This window comes from Globicephala melas, chromosome 16, assembly GCF_963455315.2.
Source record: "Globicephala melas chromosome 16, mGloMel1.2, whole genome shotgun sequence".
NCBI lineage: Eukaryota > Metazoa > Chordata > Mammalia > Artiodactyla > Delphinidae > Globicephala > Globicephala melas.
In genome coordinates, this window is record NC_083329.1 from 31,246,540 (window position 1) to 31,271,754 (window position 25,215).

The following is a 25,215-nucleotide window of genomic DNA, read 5'->3' on the forward strand; positions in this document are numbered from 1 at the left end:
AGCAAACTAGTAAATGAAAAGAAGGACATATTTGCTCACATAAGCAAATCTCAGATGGTGGAGGTATAGAGCCAACCCTGGGGACAGTTGCAATAACAATAGGGTCTTCTCTCTTTGTTGCTGATCTTTGTTTTTCTCTTTGCTTATTGGCTTGCTTCTTTAAAACTGTAGGTCTGTGTGTTAGGTCTGTGCTCAGATCCAAACATCTCTCTAATCAGTCCTAGTTCTAGAAACGGCAGGAATGGACTACAATAAGCCCAGGAGTCATTCCCAATATTCAATGTGATCCTCTTAACCTTGAGCTTGGGCTCAACAGGTGTTGTGTTCATGTGAGCAGAAATGATAATATGCCACTTTGGTACTAATTAACTTATCAGTTCATTCATCTCTCTGCTGTTATCATGGCAAAGAGAATAATTCTATCAATACTAAAACAGGAGGTTAAAAGTTCTGGCAGAAGAGTGAAGCTGTAGAAGATCTACAATGTTTGTAGTGTTTGGCACCCTTTCAACAGCTATGAAGCAAAATAGGGTTTTTTATTAGAAGATGAAAAGAGGTACTTGAAATATTTAGCACATTACTATACTAGGATGCTTTAGAAAAGGTTTCCCACAGTCAAAATACATTCCTCACAACAGGGACTATGAGCAGTTGCCCAATATATCCATTCCCCTCTATTTCTAGAGCAGGAGTTGGCAAATTTTTCTTAAAGGACCAAATACGGAATATTTTAGGATTGCTATGTGGCCATAGGACTCTACAGATCTCTGTCACAACTACTCTCAACTCTGGTATTGTAGCACAAAAGCAGCCACAGACAGCACCAAAAGCACAAGCAACAAAAGGAAAGGTAGATAAACTGATCATCATCAAAATTACAAACTTTTGTGATCCAAAGGGTACCAAAAAGAAAGTAAAAAAAACAACCAGCAGGGGCTTCCCTGGTGGCGAAGTGGTTGAGAGTCCGCCTACCAATGCAGGGGACACGGGTTCGTGCCCCGGTCCGGGAAGATCCCACATGCCGCGGAGCGGCTGGGCCCGTGAGCCATGGCCGCTGAGGCTGTGCGTCCGGAGCCTGTGCTCCGCAACGGGAGAGGCCACAACAGTGAGAGGCCTGCATAACGCAAAACAAACAAAAAAACCCAGCAGAATGGAAGAAAATATTTGAAAATTATATTTCTGATAAGAGATTTATATCTATAATATATAAAGAACTATTACAATTCAATAACAAAATACAAATAACCCAACTGAAAAATGGAAGAAGGATCTGTATAGACTTTTCTCCAAAGAAAATATACAAATGGCCAATAAGCTCATAAAAAGATGCTAACATCTTTAGCTATTAGGGAAATGCAAAACAAAGCCACAGTGAGATATCTTTACACAACTACTAGGATGACTATAATAAAAGAGATGATAAGCATGACAAGGCTGTGGAGAAATCAAAACCTTCATACACTGCTGATGGGAATGTAAAGTGGTATAACCACTTTGGAAAGTAATCTAGCCGTTCCTCAAATGGTTAAACATAACGGTTACCATACTACTCTGCAATTTCACTCCTTGATATGTACCCAAGAGAAATGAAAACATACAACACAAAAACTTGTAGATGAATGTTTATAGATGATCTATTCACAGTAGCCAAAAGGTGGAAATAATCCAAATTTCCATTAACTGATGAATGGATAAACAATATGTAGCATATCCCTACAATGGAATATTATTTGGCCACAAAGAGAAATGAAGTATTAATACATGCTACAACTTGGATGAACCCTGAAAACATTATGCAAAGTGAAAGAAGCCAGTCGTAAAGGACCACATATTGTATGATTCCATTCATATGAAAAGTCTGGAATAGACAAATCTATAGAGACAGAAAGTAGATTATCGGTTGCTTAGGTCTTGGGAGGAAGAGAAAACAGGAGATTCAAGGACAACAGCTAAGGGGTATGGGGCTCCTTGTCAAGGTAATGTAAATATTCTAAATTGTGGTCTAAATTGATTTAGACGCATGATTCTGTGAATATAATAAAAGCCTTTGAATCGTACAGTTTAAATGAGTGAATTGTATGGCATGTGAAGTATATGTTAATAAAGCTATTTACAAATATGTAGCCATAGACAATAGGTAAAATGGGCAGGGCTGTATTCCAGTAAAATTGTATTTATAAAAACAGGTGGCTGGGACCTCCCTGGCAGTCCAGTGTTTAAGACTTCATGCTTCCACTGCAGGGGGCACAGGTTCGATCCCTGGTCAGGGAACTAAGATCCCACATGCTGCGTGGTGCAGCCAAAAAAAAAAAACCAAGAAAACAAAACAGGCGGCTGACCTGTGGACCATAGTTTGCTGCACCTCTGTTCTAGAGTGATAGAATCCCCAATTTTTTAGCTAGTCACTGGCTTATTAAAAAAAAACAAAACAAAAAACCCTACGTTTTCCCAGCCTCTTTTGCAGAAGCTTGGGTACAACTTTTGGGAATTGCCCTAAGTGGAAGAGTTATGCTTTTCGAATGCTTCATCCTCCCTGTTCACTGCAATGGCCAGAGCTCTAGTGGCCATCTTGGACACTGAAATGAATTTAGAAAATGAAAGCCACACATAGTAGGCAACAAGATAGCAGGAACCTCACCCCATGAATCACCATACTAATCCCAGACCGATTTCATCCAGATTTCTTGAAAGAAAAAAATAAATGTATGTCATGTTTAAATAACTTTCATTTTAGAGCCTTCTGTTACTCTGTGCTCACAGCTGAACCTAGTTCCAACTACTAAAGCCCTTAAGGAATTAAACAAAAACAGCTAGGCTTCCTGGAGGGGTTCAAGTGGATGCTATCCAACATTCAATTCTATGAACATAGACATCCAATTCTCTCCTCTTTTCTTTCTCTCTCTCTCTCTCTCTCTCTCACGTAACATTTTTTTAAATGTCAAATTTCATACATACAAGCAGCACCATACAGAACAGTCCCAATGTTTGCTAAATCTCTGTTTAGTCCAAGTCCTGATCACTGTCTACACAGTCCGTTGTGGGTTTCTCTATGGGTCAGGTAGTGTTAGCATTAGCTTGTGTCTTCCTCTGCTCTGTAGGACAGAAGAAAACAGTCCTCTGGGTGGGTCCATCTTTACCTTGATAAGATTAAAATAATGTCTGAAGAGCTCTAAAAGAGTCATAAATGATCTCCAAATATAATGTTTACTGTTGTTCACAAAAAGATACAGATACACTATAGCATATCTTCTCCATAAGGGTGTGAGGCATGGGACAGACCTAATATTCTTATGCTCCCCACTAAAAAAGGTATCTCTGTGTTCCAAGTCATACTCTGTTATGAAATAAATGTTCCTGTCCCCCTAAAGTTTATATGTTGAAGCTCCAACCCCCAGTGTAGTTGTATTTGGAGATGAGGCCTCTGAGGAAGTCATTCAGGTTAAATAAGGTCATAAGAGTAGGGCCCTGATCTGATAGGATTAGTGTCCTTATAAGAAGAGACACCAGAGACATACCTCTCTCTCTCTCCACACACACACACACACACACACACACACACACACACACACAGTGAGGAAAGCCCCTGTGAGGATTCAGCAAGAAGGCGAACATCTGCAAGCCAGGAAGAGAGTTCTCACCAGAAACGGATTAGCCAGAACCTTGATCTTGAACTTCTGGCCTCCAGAACTGTGAGAAAATTAATTTTTGTGGTTTAAGCCACCCAATCTGTGGTATTTGGTTACGGCAGCCCGAGCAGACTAACACATACTCCAAAAGGATAGTGTGGAGAAGAAGATCCTGCTTCAGCATCATTTTCCAATTGTCCTCTGATAAAAACCACTTTAACACCGACCTGGTCATAAGCTGGCTTCACATACTCTGGACCTGCTTGATATTTCAACTTGACTCTTACTCTCACGAGCAATTTTTTGGGTTCTTGGAGGCTCCCTGCTAGGGTGCCTTCTGACTGCAACTCCTTCTGTGACATGTAGAATGACCAATCATCCTGAATTGCCTGGGACTGAGGGGTTCCTGGGACTCAAGATTTTTAATACTAAAGCAGGGAGAGTTCCAGGCAAACTTGGAAAAGCTGGTCAACCTAGATGGGCGATGCATTCTATTCCCCCAGTTACTGCTCCATTTACAGCTCTGAATTTTCTAGTAAGCCACACCACACAGATTCTCTCTTTTGGTGCCCCATCTCCCTTCCAGGCAGGGCTCTTGGGAAAGAGTCAAAAAGGCTCCAGGCAAGCTCTCTCTTTCTCTCATGTGCCCCACATCTGGTGCATGAGAAATACTCAAACATCATTTTCCCTGGTGGGAGGGACAGCTGATCCCAACATAGCAACTCTCCTTTGCTCCTGTGCCAAAACTTCTTACTGACCCATTTCTCCTACCCTTAGGATTTCCCAGATGTGAGTCAGACACTATCGTACTTCTCAAAAGCCAGGGGACATATATCAAGCTCTCTGAGTAGTGCCAATGAAGCCTCACTCACCAGACGTGAAGGGGCATGGGAAAGCATAACAATGGCTCTCTCCAAAACTCCTCCTCATGAAATCATCTCATTCAAAAGTCTGCTTTTAGGCCTGAAACTGGTGAAAAGTTCCAATAATTGAAAAACTAGTTCTTGGATTGTGGTGACCAAATAGAGGGAGCAAAATTGACCAAAAGTCCTAGATTCTGCCACATTTGCACCAAAAGCCAAGCTTCCAATGGGCTACTCCAGCCAATGACCGAGTGCAGCACAGATAATAAGGCAGGCTCTTCCCTAGGAGGACTCCTCTGACAGTGATTTCGGCTTATAGATCCCCAACAGCCTTGCTGAATCTTCCTCAGACTGTGTAGAAGTCTAGGACACTTCCACCAACCTTCCCTCCTTCTCTCCTACACTCAGTTTCAGACTTGTATCACAGTTGGATAGCTCTCCCAGCCTCCCCTGGCTCCCTCCCCATTCTCTCTCACAAGTGTTTCCTCTAATAAAACTGCTGCACATTTAATTTCATCTTAGCAACCACCTCTCATAGGACCAGACTAACACAAAGATATTTCCTTCAAAAACATGCATCTGTCAGCACCTCATTTTGATGTTTCATAGTTGTTGCACTGTAATACTGCAGGCAAAACTTCCAATTCAATATCCATTTAGGCCATTAATCATGAGATGAATGAATGGTATGGTAAGAGGGAGCACCATGGAAAATGATGGGACTTTATATTTCTCGTTGTTCAGTGACTCCCAGTTTTGTTAAAATATATGTTTAATTTGTAAAAGTACAAAGTGAATTTTGGCCACAGTTATCATTGTGGGTGCTGAGTGTGTGAGTGGAGACACTGTATATGTGAATCTACCTTTGGATGGGCAACTGGGCTTGTGCCAGGACTCGGATGAGACGGTTGCTACATGCCACCTTGGAATTCCAAAGTAACCTCAACGCCAATATCAGATTCTTCCTTTATTCCTCCACCTTTTCTTCTTCCCCTGATTTCTTCTCATTTCTCTCTTCTATCTTTCCACCATATAGGGAGAGAATAGAGAATGAAGTCTTTATTTTGCATAGTCTGAAAAAAGATAAATTGCTTAAATCTGTACCCCAAAGAAGGCAGAATAAAAATAGCTTTCTATACTTGTTCCCTAGAATTTCAAGAACCCAAAATATCTTCCTCTCTTTTTTCTTTAGAAGAAAAACTTTTGATTATAGTATATTTTTTATATAACAGTTCGTGAAAAACATCAATTTTTACTCATTTGTTTCATTTTTCCTGTGAGGCTTGTTCACCCAAACTGTATTTTGATAATACCCTGATAAAACCTCAATGCTCTTCCAGGCAAACAGGATTCCACTATGTGACTTGCACCAAGGACTGTCATCTGTCAAAATGTGACAACATATCTTTGCCTTCATTATAATGTCAGGCAATTAAAAAGGTTTTACTGTGGACAATTTGTCTATATTAAAAAGATATAGCAGATATGGAAAATAGAAAGTAGACGAATATAAAAGAAATGAAAGGATTCAGTGGCCACTCTTCAAGTACTATCACTGTTAAGTTTGATGTATTTGTTAGTGCTTTTTTCTATGCATAATGTTTTTACAAAAATATGACCTTAGTGGCTATTCACACTTTGTTATTTGAGGGTTTATGTAGACATAAGATCAAAGGATTGATTCTCAGTCATATTCTAAAGAAACAGAAACCAGAAGAAACATAATTGACTTGGTGGAAAGTCCAAGATAACACTTGTCAAGCCCTTTGTTAAGACCAGAGACTGCATTTGATGATGCTGACCTCCAGTTGTCTTAACAGTCCCGAATTTACAAGTACCTAACAGGAGTTTAAATGTTTCCCCGAGCCGAGTAGCCAGTGCCAGTTTCCTCAGTTAACCTGCACTGTGAGGGCCGGTGCAGGGTCAAGGGATAGGAGACCAAGAGAAATCTCAGGTCATCGGGATAGCGATGGTGACCCGGGCACTCGCTCGGCCTTGTGCCCACCGTAAAATGCACAAGGGCTGTGACTCGGCCCCACTTCTAGGGCAACAGGATGCAGAGCTGAAGGTAAACAGCCCTTGCAGAAGTGGCTCACCAGGATAACAAGCACCAGGGGTTTGAACTTTTCTAAATAAAGCACGACGCACGAGGTTTCAAACACAGGTTCCGCAGCGAAAGCGACGGGGTTACACCAGCTTCACCAAATACTAGCTCTATGATCTTAAATCACTTGCACTCTCTTAGCCTTAGCTTCCCCGTACATAAGATGGAAATGATAAAATTTCTTTCTCCTGGGACTGTTGTTTAAGAAGGGATTAAGTGGTATGGCAATGCTGGTGTTAAGCATAATGCCAGACACGTGATAACTATTCTAGGGAGTTGATTGTCACAAAGTCCCCGACCTTTCCCCGCCACGAACAGCTTCCCTTCCGCTCCGGCTTTCGGCTGTCTGTTCACCTCAGCCCCTCTCAGCCGAACGCGATCCTTCCGCGCTAGCGTCACTTCCGGGAGAGCTACGCGCGGCTTCCCGACACACCCGGATGCAGTTATCATGGCTGCTATCAGTGATGGACCGCAATGGAGGTCGAGTCAAGAGTTGCTCGGGAAGCCCTCAGAGTCTGGGGCTTCAAGGAGGCCTGTCAAAGGACAAAAGATGAGATTGCTGGGCGGCAGGGTGTCCCAAAGGGTCCTAGAAACTGCGCCTCCGCGATTCCTGTTAACTTGCCGCCAAGTTTTTCTAGAGGGGTCGCTCCTCTTGGCAGGGTGGAGCCTCGCTTCCTACCCAGCACTTCTTTGTGTGCCGGGTTTCTGTTTCGGGCTTTTCCAGCTGCTTAGGAGCTGAGGGGGCAGTGCGGTGGCTGGCCGGGGAGGAGCGGGTGGGCCGGAGTGTAGAACAGAGATAGGTGGGGCGCGCTGGCGACTCTGAGGCGGCCAGGCTGGGGGCGCCCTAGAGTACAGCCCCGAACTGCCGCCCCCTCTGGAGCCTGGCCCCTAGAGGCTGAGATGCTTCTCACCAAGGGGCGCTCCGAGTAAGCCATAGAGCTCTTCCCTGCCGACCCAACTTTACTCAACTTTGATCTTCAAAAACATCTAGGATATGTATTGATATAATGCAGTATGTGATTGGTTTTTTTTTTTGTCCCAAATACAAGCAAACTAATAATGTTAGTAAGCTTTAGAATAGGGAAAGTTCGCATGTTGAGTCATGTGGTGGTTTTCTTTTAAGGTTTAAATTTGGATAACATGCTAGTGCTTACGAGATTTTACCAAAAGCATTCTTTTACTGAGCTTTGCTGCTGTGCAGTTATGATGAAACATGAAGATGCCAGAATTGTACCTCACGATAAGGCTTTAATTGCCAGAAGGTTCTGAAAGTGCAACAGTAATTCTAGGTTTAGATATATTAATTTGAGTTAGTTCTCTTGCAGGGTGCCCTATAGGTTTTGTCATCGGGTGAAACAGGAACAAATGTGAGTTGATTAATATTTCCTAGTAGTTAAAATTACTTAAGTGCTTAATTACTTATTAAGTAATTTTAAGAAGTTAAAATTACTTCCTAAATGCTTAACTGTATATCTGTTGGATTCCAAATCTCAATTGAAACCATTATTTGTCTGAAATAGGTAATGAGCTGATAATGTGTGAAGACATACAGAATATTACTATTTTTATAGAAACAAAAATATGGAAACTAATATTTAAAGCAGGTTGATTCAATGTAGTGTAATGTGTTGTAATTTGGATTTTCACTTAAACTCTCAAAATTAAAAGAGCTGACCTAGGAAGTCTTAAAAATGAAAATAAAAAAGAAATGTGAACATTTACCCCTTCTCTGAATATTCTGTTGTTTGAGTGGAAAATAAATGACATTAGAAAGCACCTGGGATTTGTTTTTACAATTACATACTATGTGCAAAGCACTGAGTTGAGAATGGACGAGAAAGTGCTTTGTAATATATAAAGTAATATATAAATCATAACAGTTATTACTCTCACTCTTCTGGCCAAATCATGTCTCCCTGTGGTGCATTTTAAGCTCCAAACATGTAGTTCTTGTACTAGTATTAATATATACAGTTGTAGTAGTATTTTAAAGAAACCAAAAATGAATGCTCTGTTATACATTTTAAATGTTTTTCCTTGTTTATGTGTTCTTTGAGGTTGTGTTTACAAGTGCATTTGTACACATTAGAGTACTGGTAATTTGATGGTCAGGGGTGGAGGGGGAGATTCTTACTTTTTGTATGGTTTCTTGCAGGTAGGTCTGCTGGGGTCTTGGCACAGTACCACATGGACCTGGACAAAAGTATTGTTAAGGTGAACATTTTTATTACACTAATCAGTTCAAACGTTTGACCAGTCTATTTAGTTTTCTGAAACTTTAACCAGATGACTAGATGTGAGCTTCATATAGTGATCTGTATTTGTGGGATAATTCATGATCAGTTTATTTTCTACCAAATGTAAAGTTTGATCTCAAATAGTTAACTTTTTTGGAGCACTTACCATTTGCTAATCTCTGTGTTAAGTCCTATACATGCATTATCTCACTTAATACTTAAAGTAACATATTAATTAGGTCTCTTAAACTTCCTATTTTACAGATAGAGAAATGAGGCAAAGAGGGATTAAGATCTTTGCCCCTGGTCCCAAAGTTAGAGCCGTGTACTAGAGGCTTTCCTTCCATTAACTGAAGACTTAGGTAGAAGAAGAATGAGATTGGAACTCAGACCTGGACTCTTGTCCTGCCTACTCTGCTTTGTGAATTAGGACAAGTCATTTAACCTCTCTGAATTTCATTTTCCTCTGCTGTAACAGATGAACACTTTGAACTATTATACTTTATTGAATCCTGGGTCATCAAAAATCCTGAAAAGGGTGCCTTCACCATTATCTGCTGGATTTTCTTCCAAGCCCCTGACACTCATTCCATAAGTTTTGATGCACACATGCTAGCAGTGACAACTCTATTGCTGCCTGGTCTGACCACACTGTAAGATGTGGCTGATTTCAGAGATGTCAGAATGTAAAATACTGTGCATCTTGGAATTGATGACAGACCATAGGTGATCTCTGAGCTCCTTTTCAACCTCCGTTCTATGACATCTGTGACTTAATAACATTTTATTGCTGGTTTATGTATTTTTTAATGTAAATGATTCAAGATAAAACGTAAGCTTCTTGCTAGTGGAAAAGTAAGAATCATTTCTGTCTTTTTCACCTCTGAATCCCCAATAGCTAGAACAATGCCTAGCATGTAGTAAATGCTCAATATATATTTACTGAATGAATTAAGCAAATCTTCATTTCATATTGCAAATACAACTTTTTAAAAAATTGTGTTCTACTTGAAGTTGACATAAAATATAATAGTATCAACAGTGCAAAAATATTTTGCTAACATTTTTTTGAATGCAAAAGTGCACTGTTAAAAAACAGTGGTGTTTCTTTCCAAACATCTTTTCTGCTTACTGTTGTTGATTGTCATCAAATGTGGAGTACATTTAAAAAAATTTTTTTAAAAACTTTATTGAAGTGTAGTTGATTCACAGTGTTGTGTTAATTTGTAGTATGTTTTGGTCCTTGAAGAGGATGATAAAAATTGAAATGACAACATAGAGACTTTTTAAAAAGGAATCACAGAGATCTTCAATTTAACGAAAGTTGGAAAATGTTATTTCATATCTTTATTAACTTTTTATGAGTATTCTGGAGGTGATTAAGCATGCCATTCTTCCAAATGTACAAATGTGTCTGAGTTATGAATGATGAAAATAAATTATAGTTGCACAATAGTTTGAAACTATGTGAATGGGCAGAAAAGTGTTTTAGGTTTTGGGGTGGGCAAGTGTAAAATAATGTAACTAAAGAAATTATCCCAACTATATAGTATGTCTAATGATGCCTGCACTTTCAGTTAGAACCAGGAAGAAGGCATAGGAATTATTATACAGTTGTATAGACTGTTATCTGGAGATAATCAACTAAGTGTTCTTCTGTAGCCAGAAAGGCCAACAAGATGTGAGGTATCATGAAAGGGATTTGGGAAAAGTCAACAAACAATATCTTACCCTCAAAATACACAGTGGTCTGTCTAAACATGAGATACATGCAGTTACTTTACATTCATGATGGATAGATCCAGAATGTTCAAAATCCTTTCAATCCCGTCCCCACCACTGTGTGGCTTGTGGGATCTTAGTTCTGCGACCAGGGATTGAACCCAGGCCTGGCAGTGAAAGCACCGAGTCCTAACCACTGTACAGTCAGGGAATTCCCTCAATTCTTAAATATGACTATAGGTATAATTTTCCTCACAGGATTCTGGAAGGCCTATATGCCTGTATGCCTGACTTTTAAAGACTAAATACTAATACTCCTAAATAGAAATAAAGTCATTTACATAGCTACTAAAATTTCTATCACTAAAATAAACTCTGTACCACATTACAGCACATTATTACTGAATGAAAATTAACCAGTAACTTCTCTGAATTTCTACTATCAGTTTGCTTTTCTCATGACCCTTTTTCACAGAAAATGCAGTTTTTATTCCTTTATAAGTTATTGCCTGTGTAATAATGAGGAGGGAATAATGTTCACCCCTCTTAGTACTTATTTCCTTTCACAGACCGTATCAATGTATACTTTCCCGAATCCCCAAACCCAAAGGAGAATAAGCCCAGGGGCCCACAGGAAGTTATTTTATGAGCCCAAATAAAACAATTCATTTTTTTTTGAGGTTTTAAAAATAATTTATGCTTATTGATTAAAGGCTTATTCCTCTCAAGGTTTGGCGAGTGCTCCAAGGAGGAGTGATATTTATCATTAAGTCTGGAGCAAATATGTTCCTTGAGTTCAGTAACTGAAGAATTTCTTAAGTTACCTAATGATTGCTTTGTACTACCTCAAAGTTTTTTTTTTTTTTTTTTTAAGAGGGCTTTCTCCGGTTGCGGCAAGCGGGGGCCACTCTTCATCGCGGTGCGCAGGCCTCTCACTGTCACGGCCTCTCCCGTCGCGCAGGCTCAGTAGTTGTGGCTCACGGGCTTAGTTGCTCCGCGGCATGTGGGATCTTCCCAGACCATGGCTCGAACCCGTGTCCCCTGCATTGGCAGGCAGATTCTTAACCACTGCGCCACCAGGGAAGCCCCTCAAAGTTTTTTTCTTTAAAATTTCTACTATTTCCACACCTTTTTTCTCCATCTTTCGGTTTTCCTATAAATAAGTCACAGTAAAAGAAGAATTTATATCAAATGTAGATAATTTGGAAAATTTGTCATTTGGCGAGAATCTCACTGATGCAAAATAATAAACTCAGAAAGGCATGGGACGCTTGAAAGGAGGACTAGAAACAAAAATTTTAAACCCTCATATTATTTACCTTCATCAAATGTGAATTTATAAGCATTACGTTTACTCTTTAGGGCAAGGAATATAAATGCAATGTTGCTAATTTTTTAATATAAATGTATTTATTTTTGGCTGCATTGGGTCTTCGTTGCTGTGCACGGGCTTTCTCTAATTGCGGCGAGCGGGGGCTACTCTTCGTTGTGGTGCGCGGGCTTCTCACTGTGGTGGCGTCTCGTTGCAGAGCATGGGCTCTAGGCACGCAGGCTTCAGTAGTTGTGGCACATGGGCTTCAGTAGTAGTGGCTTGCTGGCTCTAGGGCGCAGTCTCAGTAGTTGTGGCACATGGGCTTAGCTGCTTCGTGGCATGTGGGATCTTCCTGGACCAAGGCTCGAACCAGTGTTCCTTGCATTGGCAGGCAGATTCCTAACCACTGCGCCACCAGGGAAGCCCCAATGTTGCTAATTTAAGATATCTGGTTTTAGTTTGGTATATTGAGGGTAAAGGATTTTACAAGTTCCCTAACAACCTTATTCCTCAGATCTTGATTTTTTTCCTTTGAGGTCTCATCCGTGACTTCTTTCTTTTTTTTAACTTTTTTTTTAAACATCTTTATTGGAGTATAATTGCTTTACAATGGAGTGTTAGTTTCTGCTTTATAACAAAGTGAATCAGCTATACATATATCCCCATATCTCCTCCCTCTTGCGTCTCCCTCCCACCCTCCCTATTCCACCCCTCTAGGCAGTCATGAAGCACCGAGCTAATCACCCTGTGCTATGCGGCTGCTTCCCACTAGCTATCTGTTTTACATTTGGTAGTGTATATATGTCCATGCCACTCTGTCACTTCGTCCCAGCTTACCCTTCCCCATCCCCTTGTCTTCAAGTCCATTCTCTATGTCTGCATCATTATTCCTGTCCTGCCCCTATGTTCTTCATAACCATTTTCTTTTTTTAGATTCCATATATATGTGTTAGCATACGGTATTTGTTTTCCTCTTTCTGACTTCACTTTATATGACAGACTCTAGGTCCATCCACCTCACTACAAGTAACTCAATTTCGTTTCTTTTTATGGCTGAGTAATATTCCATTGTATATATGTGCCACATCTTCTTTATCCATTCATCTCTCAATGGACACTTAGGTTGCTTCCATGTGCTGGCTATTGTAAATAGAGCTGCAGTGAACATTGTGGTACATGACTCTTTTTGAATTATGGTTTTCTCAGGGTACATGCCCAGTAGTGGGATTGCTGGGTCATATGGTAGTTCTATTTTTAGTTTTTTAAGGAATCTCCATACTGTTCTCCATAATGGCTGTATGGAATTTACATTCCCGCCAACAGTGCAACAGGGTTCCCTTTTCTCCACACCCTCTCCACCATTTATTGTTTGTAGATTTTTTGGTGATGGCCATTCTGACTGGTGTGAGGTGATACCTCAATGGAGTTTTGATTTGCATTTCTGTAATGATTAGTGATGTTGAGCAATGTATTTGTTGGCAATCTGTATATCTTCTTCAGAGAAATGTCTGTTTAGGTGTTCTGCCACTTTTGGATTGGGTGGTTTGTTTTTTTGATATTGAGCTGCATGAGCTGCTTATAAATTTTGGAGATTAATCCTTTGTCAGTTGCTTCATTTGCAAATACTTTCTCCCATTCTGTGGGTTGTCTTTTCATCTTCTTTATGGTTTCCTTTGCTGTGCAAAAGCTTTTAAGTTTCATTAGGTCCCATTTGTTTATTTTTGTTTTTATTTCCATTTCTCTAGGAGGTGGGTCAAAAAGGATCTTGCTGTGATTTATGTCATAGTGTTCTGCCTGTGTTTTCCTCTAAGAGTTTTATAGTGTCTGGCTTACATTTAGGTCTTTAATCCATTTTGAGTTTATTTTTGTGTATGGTGTTAGGGAGTGTTCTAATTCCATTCTTTTACATGTAGCTGTCCAGTTTTCCCAGCACCACTTATTGAAGAGGCTGTCTTTTCTCCATGGTATATTCTTGACTCCCTTATCAAAAATAAGGCAACCATATGTGTGTGGGTTTATATCTGGGATTTCTATCCTGTTCCATTGATCTGTATTTCTGTTTTTGTGTCAATACCATACTGTCTTGATTATTGTAGCTTTGTAGTATATTCTGAAGTCTGGGAGCCTGATTCCTCCAGCTCTGTTTTTCTTTCTCAAGATTGCTTTCGCTATTCAGGGTCTTTCGTGCTTCCATACAAATTGTTAAATTTTTTGTTCTAGTTCTATGAGAAATGCCATTGGTAGTTTGATAGGGATTACATTGAATCTGTGGATTGCTTTGGGTAGTATAATCATTTTCAAAATGTTGATTCTTCCAATCCAAAAGCATGGTATATCTCTCCATCTATTTGTATCATCTTTAATTTCTTTCATCAGTGTCTTATAGTTTTCTGCATACAGGTCTTTTGTCTCCTTAGGTAGGTTTATTCCTAGGTATTTTATTCTTTTTGTTGCAGTGGTAGATGGGAGTGTTTCCTTAATTTCTCTTTGAGATTTTTCATCATTAGTGTATAGGGATGCAAGAGATTTCTGTGCATTAATTTTTTATCCTGCTACTTTACCAAATTCATTGATTAGCTCTAGTAGTTTTCTGGTAGCATCTTTAGGATTCTCTGTGTATAGTATCATGTCATCTGCAAACAGTGGCAGCTTTACTTCTTTTTTACCAATTTGGATTCCTTTAATTTTTCTTCTCTGATTGCTGTGGCTAAAACTTCCTTGTATTGTTCCTGATATTAGATGAAATCGTTTCAGTTTTTCACCATTGAGGACGATGTTGCCCTTGGGTTTGTCATATATGGCCTTTATTATGTTGAGGTAAGTTCCCTCTATGCCTACTTTCTGGAGGGTTTTTATCATAATTAGGTGTTGAATTTTGTCAAAAGCTTTTTCTGGATCTATTCAGATGATCATATGGTTTTTCTCCTTCAGTTTGTTATTATGGTGTATCACATTGATTGATTTGCCTATATTGAAGAATCCTTGCACTCCTGGGATAAACCCCACTTGATCATGGTGTATGATCCTTTTAATGTGCTGTTGGATTCTGTTTGCTAGTATTTTGTTGAGGACTTTTGCATCTGTGTTCATCAGTGATATTGGCCTGTAGTTTTCTTTCTTTGTGACATCTTTGTCTGGTTTTGGTATCAGGGTGATGGTGGCCTCGTAGAATGAGTTTGGGAGTGTTCCTCCCTCTGCTATATTTTGGAAGAGTTTGAGAAGGATAGGTGTTAGCTTTTCTCTAAATGTTTGATAGAATTTACCTGTGAAGCCATCTGGTCCTGGGCTTTTGTTTGTTGGAAGATTTTTAATCACAGTCTCAATTTCAGTGCTTGTGATTGGACTGTTTATATTTTCTATTTCTTCTTGGTTCAGTCTCAGAAGGTTGTGCTTTTCTAAGAATTTGTCCGTTTCCTCCAGGTTGTCCAATTTATTGGCATATAGTTGCTTGTAGTAATCTCTCATGATCCTTTGTGTTTCTGCAGTGTCAGTTGTTACTTCTTCTTTTTCATTTCTAATTCTATTGATCTGAGTCTTCTGCTTTATTTTCTTGATGAGTCTGGCTAATGGTTTATAAATTTTGTGTATCTTCTCAAAGAACCAGCTTTTAGTTTTATTGATCTTTGCTATTGTTTCCTTCATTTCTTTTTCATTTACTTCTGATCTGACCTTTGATTTTTTTCCTTCTGCTAACTCTGGAGTTTTTTTGTTCCTCTTTCTCTAATTGCTTTAGGTTCAAGGTTAGGTTGTTTATTTGAGATGTTTCTTGTTTGTTGAGGTAGGATTGTACAGCTATAAACTTCCCTCTTAGAACTGCTTTTGCTGCATCCTGTAGGCTTTGGGTCATCGTGTTTTCATTGTCACTTGTTTCTAGGTATGTTTTGATTTCCTCAGTGACCTCTTAGTTATTTTGTAGTGTATTGTTTAGTCTTCATGTGTTTGTATTTTGTACAGATTTTTTCCTGTAATTGATATCTAGTCTCATAGCGTTGTGGTTGGAAAAGATACTTGATACGATTTCATTTTTCTTAAATTTACCAAGGCTTGATTTGTGACCCAGGATATTATCTATCCTGGAGAATGTTCCATGAGCACTTGAGAAGAAAGTGTATTCTGTTGTTTTTGGATGGAATGCCCTATAAATATCAATTAAGTCCATCTTGTTTAATGTGTCATTTAAAGCTTGTGTTTCGTTATTTATTTTCATTTTGGATGATCTGTGCGTTGGTGAAAGTGGGGTGTTAAAGTCCCCTACTATGATTGTGTTACTGTCAATTTCCCCTTTTATGGCTGTTAGCATTTGCCTTATGTATCGAGGTGCTCCTATGTTGGGTGCATAAATATTTACAATTGTTATATCTTCTTCTTGGATTGATCTCTTGATCATTATATAGTGTCCTTCTTTGTCTCTTGTAATAGTTTTGTTTTAAAGTCTATTTTGTTGGATATGAGAATTGCTACTCCAGCTTTCTTTTGATTTCCATTTGCATGGAATATCTTTGTCCATCCCCTCACTTTCAATCTGTATGTGTCTCTAGGTCTGAAGTGGGTCTCTTGTAGACAGCATATATATGGGTCTTGTTTTTCCATCCATTCAGCCAGTCTATATCTTTTGGTTGGAGCATTTAATCCATTTACATTTAAGGTAGTTACCGATATGTATGTTCCTATTACCAAATTCTTAATTGCTTTGGCTTTGTTATTGTAGGTCTTTTGCTTCTCTTGTGTTTCCTGCCTAGAGAAGTTCCTCTAGCATTTGTTGTAAAGCTGGTTTGGTGGTGCTGAATTCTCTTAGCTTTTGTTTGTCTGTAAAGGTTTTAAATTCTCCGTTGAATCTGAATGAGATCCTTGCTGGGTAGAGTAATCTTGGTTGTAGGTTTTTCCCTTTCATAACTTTAAATATGTCCTGCCACTCCCTTCTGGCTTGCAGAGTTTCTGCTGAAAGATCAGCTGTTAACCTTATGAGGATTCCCTTGTATGTTATTTGTTGTTTTTCCCTTGCTGCTTTTAATTCTTTTTCTTTGTATTTAATTTTTGATAGTGTGATTAATATGTGTCTTGACCTGTTTCTCCTTGGATTTATCCTGTGTGAGACTCTCTGTGCTTCCTGGACTTGATTGACTATTTCCTTTCCCATATTAGGGAAGTTTTCAACTATAATCTCTTCAAATATTTTCTCAGTCCCTTTCTTTTTCTCTTCTTCTGGGACCCCTATAATTCGAATGTTGGTACGTTTAACGTTGTCCCAGAGGTCTCTGAGACTGTCCTCAATTCTTTTCATTCTTTTTTCTTTATTCTGCTTTGTGGTAGTTATTTCCACTATTTTATCTTCGAGGTCACTTATCCGTTCTTCTGCCTCAGTTATTCTGCTATTGATTCCTTATGGAGAAATGTTAATTTCATTTATTGTGTTATTCATCATTGTTTGTTTGCTCTTTAGTTCTTTTAGGTCCTTGTTAAACATTTCTTGTATTTTCTCCATTCTATTTCCAAGATTTTGGATCATTTTTACTATCATTACTCTGAATTTTTTTTCAGGTAGACTGCCTATTTCCTCGTCATTTGTTTGGACTGATAGGTTTTTGCCTTGCTCCTTCATCTGCTGTGTGTTTCTCTATCTTCTCATTTTTCTTCACTTACTGTGTTTGGGGTCTCCTTTTCGCAGGCTGCATGTTCGTAGTTCCTGTTGTTTTTGGTGTCTGCCCCAGTGGCTAAGGTTGGTTCAGTGGGTTGTATAGGCTTCCTGGTGAAGGGGACTGGTGCCTGTGTTCTGGTGGATGAGGTTGGATCTTGTCTTTCTGGTGGGGAGGGCCACGTCTGCTGGTGTGTTTTTGGGTGAGTGTGACCTTATTATGATTTTAGGCAGCCTCTCTGCTAATGGGTGGGGTTGTGTTCCTGTCTTGCTAGTTGTTTGGCATAGGGTGTCCAGCACTGTAGCCTGCTGGTCATTGAGTGGAGCTGGGTCTCAGTGTTAAGATGGAGATCTCTGGGAGAGCTTTTGCTGTTTGATATTACATGGAGCTGGGAGGTCTCTGGTGTACCAGTATGCTGAACTCGGCTCTCCCACTGCAGAGGCTGAGGCCTGCCACCCAGCCAGAGCACCAAGACCCTGTCAGCCACACAGCTCAGAAAAAAAAGTGAGAAAAAAAGGAAAGAAAGAAAAAAATAAAATAAAGTTATTAAAATAAAAAATATTTAAAAATTATTAAAAATACAAAAAATTTTAAGTAATAAAAAGAAAGAAAGAAAGAAGAGAGCAACCAAACCAAAAAACAAATCCACCAATGATAACAAGTGCTAAAAACTATACTAAAGAAACAAAACAAAAGACGAACAACAAGAAAAAAAAAACAGACAGAACCCTAGGACAAATGGTAAAAGCAAAGCTATACAGACAAAATCACACAAAGCAGCATACACATACACACAAAAAGAGAAAAAGGAAGAAAATATATATGTCTGTGTATATTAAAAAATGGAAGAGAGCAACCAATAAACAAATCTACCAATGATAATAAACTCTAAATACTGAACTAAGATATACATAAAACTAGAAACAAATTAGATGCAGAAAGCAAACCCCAAGTCTATAGTTGCTCCCAAAGTCCACCTCCTCAGTTTTGGGGTGATTCGTTGTCTATTCAGGTATTCCAGAGATGCAGGGTACTTCACGTTAATTGTGGAGATTTAGTCTGCTGCTCCTGAGGCTGCTGGGAGATATTTCCCTTTCTCTTCTTTGGTCGCACAGCTCCTGAGGTCCAGCTTTGGATTTGGCCTCGCCTCTGCATGTAGGTCACCCTCTGGCATCTTTTGGGGAGTCTGAGGTCTTCTGCCAGTGTTCAGTAGGTGTTCTGTAAGAGTTGTTCCACATGTAGATGTATTTCTGATGTATTTGTGGGGAGGAAGGTGATCTGCACATGTTACTCCTCTGCCATCTTGAAGTTCTCCCCCCATGACTTCTTTTAATATGGAGTGTTCATAAATGTTATCCTACAAGTTGGTGAAGAAATATTAAATTTCCTTTCTAATCTTTATTAGAAAATCAATCTTTATATTTAATTGCTTAATTCTTGATGGCCCATTTTAATTGGCAGAATATTATTTTTATGCTCTGCCTCCTACTTTGGCGACTGTGAGAAGTCTTTTGTTTAAGAAACAACATTTATGAAGTGCTTACACAGGGTTAAGAGATAGACATGAAAAGATGACTACACCTTGCCACAGCCTGGGAATACCTATATGAGAGTGATGTTTAAACATATAACTGTTGCTGAAGGATGATCCATACTGTGATGAAAGTATGCATGGAGTAGAGAGAGGCATCAGTGATTCTTCCCAGAATCTGGAGAGCATATTAAATAAAGGGGAGGGGAGGGGCTTCATAGAGCTTTGATACCTTGAAGAGACAGGCTCCTTTGTGAAAGCCCTCTAAGCAGCTTGGTGGCTGTGTTTCTCAACAGGGACAGCGTTAACATAGGATAGGACAGTTCATCACCACTGGACTCTCATAAGCATTGCAGGATATTTAGCAGCCTTGTATCTGTGGTCTTTTCCCACCAACTAGCTTCAGCTGGGGTCAGGAGGTGCCACTGGCTTCCTCACTCCCCATTTTTGATCTTTATACACGCTCACACTAGCACTTTCTGACCCTTCATGTTCATGTCTTTCTCATTCATTTCCTTTCATTCACCAAAGACTTTTGGTACCTGGCTTTAAGTTTCCCTTACTTCCCCAAGTCCCACCTTTAAGCCACGTGACTAAAAATTCTGTATGGGTAACCCAGGCAATATCCTGGCCCCTCAGTTGCTTGACTTCCTTAAATTCAATGACCTTTACCTTTTTGCAACGCCACTCATTCCCTGGACTTTGTCATCATTTATGTCAGCTTCACCCTTAAAAGCTTAAAATAAACTCTTCGACTTTCTGCCCATTCTCCCAACTTTCTAACTGAATGACTTCTAGTGCATCTGTACTTCAGCTTCAAGGACTCCAAGCCCTTGACTGCACTACTCTTTCTCTATCAGTTTCTTCTGCTTTCCACTTCCCATCACTTCAACCACTACATTCTTGCACTCTTGTCCTTCTGTTGCACCTACCCAATAAAACCCAACCCAAGGTCAGAAATGATAATAATCGCTAACATGGACTGTGTGCTTACTGTATTCCAGTTGCTCTTCTAAGTTTACCTGGATTGTCTCCTTTAATCTTCATAACAGCCCTGTGAGATAGGCATTATTATTATTTCCATTTTGCAGATAAGGAAACTAAAGTACAGTTTCTATCTATTAAGTAGTGTCTCTAGAATACGAACCCAAGCAGCTTGCCACTAGAACCGATGCTCTTAACTACTACTTTAGACTGTCTTCCAAACCAGTTGTCTTCTCCTTCTGCTTCCATACTTGGACTGATGAGCCATTTTAGGGACAGAGTAGTTTGGCTAGATGGAGAGTATAGAAAGTACTCATCTTACCCCTTGGTTCAGTAAGTGACCCTCTTGGTACTTTTCCAGCCAAGCCAGGAAACACAGAGGTTTCAGTCATTTAAAAAAGTAAAAGTATTCTTAGCTTTCAGGCCTAAGCTTGCCCAACTCTGCTCTAGATGGCTCACAAGATTTTGCTACCCCCTTAGGGTGTAGAGGAGTCACACGGTTAGGCATTTGAATCCCAGCTTCACTACTTACTGGTTGTGTGGCCTTCGGCATATATCTCCCCCTCCCTTTTATTTATTTATTTTTATTATTATTATATTGGCCATGCTTAGCCACTTGCGGGATCTTAATTCCCTGACCAGGGATCAAACCCATGCCCCCTGCATTGGAATCTCTGGACCACCAGGGAATTCCCTCCCCCTCCCTTTTAAAGGAGACTTTCTGGAGGTCTCAAAGAGTGCTTCCACTTATATTTCATTGGCTGAAACTTAGTCACAGGGCTCTACCTAACTGAAAGGGAGGCTGGGAAATTAGGCTCGGTGACCATATGTGCCCAGTTGAGAATTGGGGTTTTGTTACTAAGGCTGACTGAGAGCATGTGTTTGGGTAGGTAACACAGTCTGTGTCATACACTTCCTGTCTACAGCCCTGTCCAGATATTCTCTGAGCCCTTGAATAGACTCTTGAATTAAACCAGACACTGAGTTTAGTCACAGCTACCTGCTTGGGAAGGTGCCTCACAATGATCATTGTTAAGTTATGATGAGAGAAACCAGATTTTAAAGTCCAAGGACTCTCAGTACAGTTTGTGAAAACTCCTATTAGTATTAACAAAAAGCGTCATCCCAAAAGTCTTTAGAAAGTTACCATTTCAGATTTCTTTTGTGATGTTCTGTTTTCCATACTCTTCCAAAGTTCTGGATCAGATTCTAAGGTTAGTTCTATTTCTGGTGATGACAATACTTTGATGAACAAAATGTCAGCATGGAATTTTTCTACCATGCTGGTCATTAAAAATTCAAAATAAATAGGTATAATGATTTTAAATATTTTGCTTTAGGTTTTTTTCTTCTGGTAAATGCTTGTCTCCACAGCACCTGGGCTTTTAAAAAATTGATAGTGGTGACATTTGAGTAAATGGCACCTTGGTTGACCATCTCCAGAGGATTTCATGATAGGCTTAATCTTATTCAAGGTCTTTGACTTAGTGTCTGTTATCAGAGTACTTATCCAGATACAAGGGAAACTCTTCCAGAGTCATAAAAACAGTCATGCGGAAATGGTTTCCACAGAGCACACTGCTCTACAACTGCCCACAAAAGAGGGCATTCCAAAAGCTTATACATAGCACATCAAAAGTATTAGGGTGGGAACTGGTGCCTTAGGTTATTTGGATTTAGAGGAATAAACCTTTCTGTTTGGATGAAAATAACATGATTTTATACTGTTATTGAACAAATAAAACATGTTTTGTTTACACAATTTATATACTATAATTTTATCATGTTTCTGACAGTTGGCAAAAACTATTTTGCTTTTGTGGAAATAGTGGGAGCACATGTCTGTCTGTTGGGTTCCCCTCTTTCAAAGCTGTTTTATGCTGAAATGTGTCCTCTCCGAAATGGAAAAACATCACCATCTTCTTGAGGGCTTTATTTGATGGTGTTATTGTTAGGTAGCCAGAGACCTCTGGGTTTGTTTTTTTTTTTAATTTATTTTTTTGGCTGCGTTGGGTCTTCGTTGCTGCGCGTGGGCTTTCTCCGGCTGCGGTGAGCAGGGGCTACTCTTCGTTGCGGTGCACGGGCTTCTCATTGCGGTGGCTTCTCTTGTTGCGGAGCACAGGCTCTAGGTGCGCAGGCTTCAGTAGTTGTGACACACGGGCTCAGTAGTTGTGGCTCGCAGGCTTAGTAGTTGTGGCACGCAGGCTGTAGAGCACAGGCTCAGTAGTTGTGGCGCACGGGCTTAGTTGCTCCACGGCACGTGGGATCTTCCTGGACCAGGGCTCGAACCTGTGTCCCCTGCACTGGCAGGCGGATTCTTAACTACTGCACCACCAAGGAAGCCCCTGACCTCTGGGGTTTTTTTGTTTGTTTGTTTGTTTTTGTTTTTTCTTAATGGTGAAGTCATTTTTATTTCAGTACTTGACAAAATATCCCATAAAATTCAAAACTTCTACCATTATACAAAAATAAGTCTCTACAAGTGATATTATCTGTCTTCATCACCAGTAGCAAATATATTAGGCAGAAACATATAACTTCAGTAGCCTTATAAGAAAAGTGCAGGACACCTCAAGCTACACATTCAACAGTAACATAATGCCAAAAGTTTAATCTTTTCACAAGCTCTGGGTTTTAATTTAAATGTTTTGGGTCACCTAGAGCAGCAGTCCCCAACCTTTTTGACACCAGGGACCGGTTTCATGGAAGACAATTTTTCCACGGACTGGGAGGGGAGGGGGGAATGGTTTCGGGATGATTCAAGAGCATTACATTTATTGTGCACTTTATTTCCATTATTATTACATTGTAATATATAACAAAATAATTATACAGCTCACCATAATGCTGACAGGAGGTGGAACTCAGGTGGTAATGCGAGCGATGGGAAGCCGCTGTAAATACAAATCTGCCACTCGCCTCCTGCTGTGCGGCCTGGTTCCTAACAGGCCACGGACTGCTACCAGTCCTCAGCCTGGGGGGTTGGGGACCCTTGACCTAGAGTGTCTGTAGTTATAGAGTGAATTGATTTATTGTGAAGTTGATATATAAATGACTTTTCTTGAAAGCATGCTGGTTCTTTATTTGTTCTCTGCTAAGTAAAACATCTTTGGGCATTGAGAGTGGGATCCTATTAAAAAGAAACCTGCAGAAATACTTTCTAAGGCTTTCATCTAGAACCTCTTTGAGGCATAATGAAGAACTCAGTCTACTTGATCTGAGAGGCTTTTTGTTCTCCCTAAAAAGATAGATAAACAAAATGTATTTTCTCCAGTTGTAAAAGTAATCCATATTTACTGTAGAAAAAGAACACAGACAAAGTTACAGAAGAAAAAATAAAAATCATCCACAGGCCCACTACTCAGCAATAACTATGTTAAAGCCTTTGACAAACATCCTTTGAGATGATCAAATTAAATTAGTTAAACATACCCAGTGGAATACCCTAAAGTGATTTGTGAATAAGGGAATGCTTTGAGCCTCTCAATAATCCAACAACTGCTCTCATTTCACACTTCGCTGGGAGGAATCTCTGTAAAGCATGTCTTCCTAAATGTATTAATTGCTAATCTGCAGCACATACCCAAACAATCCTTTCAGTATGTGGTTCTCAGTACTTCTTGGAGATCATGGTTTCTAGGATGACATTTTGTGATGCCTTGATAATAGGACCAGTAGAGGCTTTATTCTCTTAAAGATATGAACAGTATTTCCCTCTGGTGTGTGAAAGAAGAGAGAGAGGTATGAAATTGAAGGATATGGTCCTATCATCTCAGATTATAGCAAGCCAGTTCCCTACTATCTGAAATCCATGAGGCACCTGTGCCAGAAGCAAAGACACAAAACATTTGCTGAGCCACTTTATTGCCTTTGGTGTGTTGGGATGGAGATTAGTGGTGGCATTTGCTTATGAAGACTTCTGGAGCAGTCATTTTTGAATTCCCTCTAATGCCACACATAATGCCTGAAGCCTAGTAGTTTGGTAGTGTTTAATAAGAGTACTAGCAATTGTGTTAAGAATAACCTTCAAAGAGCACTTGAGGACATATGTTGACACTAGCTCAATTCTGATGCCACTTAACTATATAAGAGATCCAGACTTTAGCCATGGTTGTCACCCTTCCTGGATGCGATGCTAGCCCAGTAACCTAATATCTAGGAATGGAGGTAGGTACAGGAATAATCTGCAGACAGTACAAGGACACGGCTGCAATCTGGAGCGCGTGCCACTTAGCCCTGCCCTCTACAATGAGGTGGCCTTCTATGGTGAAAAGATGTCACCTGGTGTCTTGGGAGCCTTTAGGAAAAGAAACGCATGTACAACAGAAGTACCTTGTTTCTGCATTATATGAAGCATAGTTTTTCAAAGTACAGTCTCAAGACTATCTGTACCAGAATACTCTGTATTGCCTTTTTAAAATGCAAGTTTTTGATTCCCATTCACAATTGTGATAATTTTTTTAAAAAGGTGAGATACACAGAGGTAAATGCAACAAGAAATCTGTAGGATCTATCTGAAGAAAACTTTAAAATTGTACTGAGAGTCATCAAAGATTTTAATAAATAGGTATATCTTACTCTTGGATAGGAAGATGTACCCCCAACGCTATAAGCAAGTTAACTTTAAAAGAAAATTTTAACTGGTAAAAATATTTGTAACAGGTAAAATAGCTAGCAGGCTAATTCCTGACTATATGAAATGCTTTTTAAAACAAAATTAGAACAACTGAAGAGAAATCGGCAAATGAATCGACATTCCATAGAAGAATGGCATAGGTATTTCATAGAAGAATTATAAGTGGCCAATAAACTTACTCAAAGCTTTTCAACTGCATTCAGAATTTAATGAAAACAAAAATGAGATATCTTCATCTGTTATATTTACGAAGATGAAAAAATTTGATAATAATATCCATTGTAGGAAAATGGTAAAATACATGTTCATTAGAGCATTTTTAATTGTTTCAAAACATTGGGAAATGATTAAAATATATATTATATTCACATAATTTAGCACCAACAATTCTTCTAAAATATATTTGGATATACTTTGAGTATATTTTAATTTCATAAAAATATTGCAGATGTATTATGAAATACAAAAAGAATTAAATATTCAGTGTGCAAACCATGTAAGTGTATATGTGTGTACAGGAAGGATACCAAAAGGAGGTTATTAGTTATGCCATTTTGCTTTATATTT

General features: G+C 39.3%; 1 long non-coding RNA gene across 2 annotated transcripts in view; it reads left to right on the forward strand.

Annotated features, from left to right (window-relative positions):
* The first annotated feature begins 7,039 nt into the window (after positions 1–7,039).
* LOC115857825 (uncharacterized) overlaps positions 7,040–25,215 on the forward strand; it is a 32,137-nt gene continuing 13,961 nt past the window's right edge. Inside the window, exons 1-3 of one of the 2 annotated variants that reach the window (XR_009559353.1) lie at positions 7,040–7,960; positions 8,749–8,807; positions 9,095–10,035. This is a non-coding gene — a long non-coding RNA (uncharacterized lncRNA). Of the gene's footprint in view, positions 7,961–8,748; positions 8,808–9,094; positions 10,036–25,215 lie in introns of those variants that run through there. The other variant, XR_004041390.2, reaches the window with a different exon arrangement.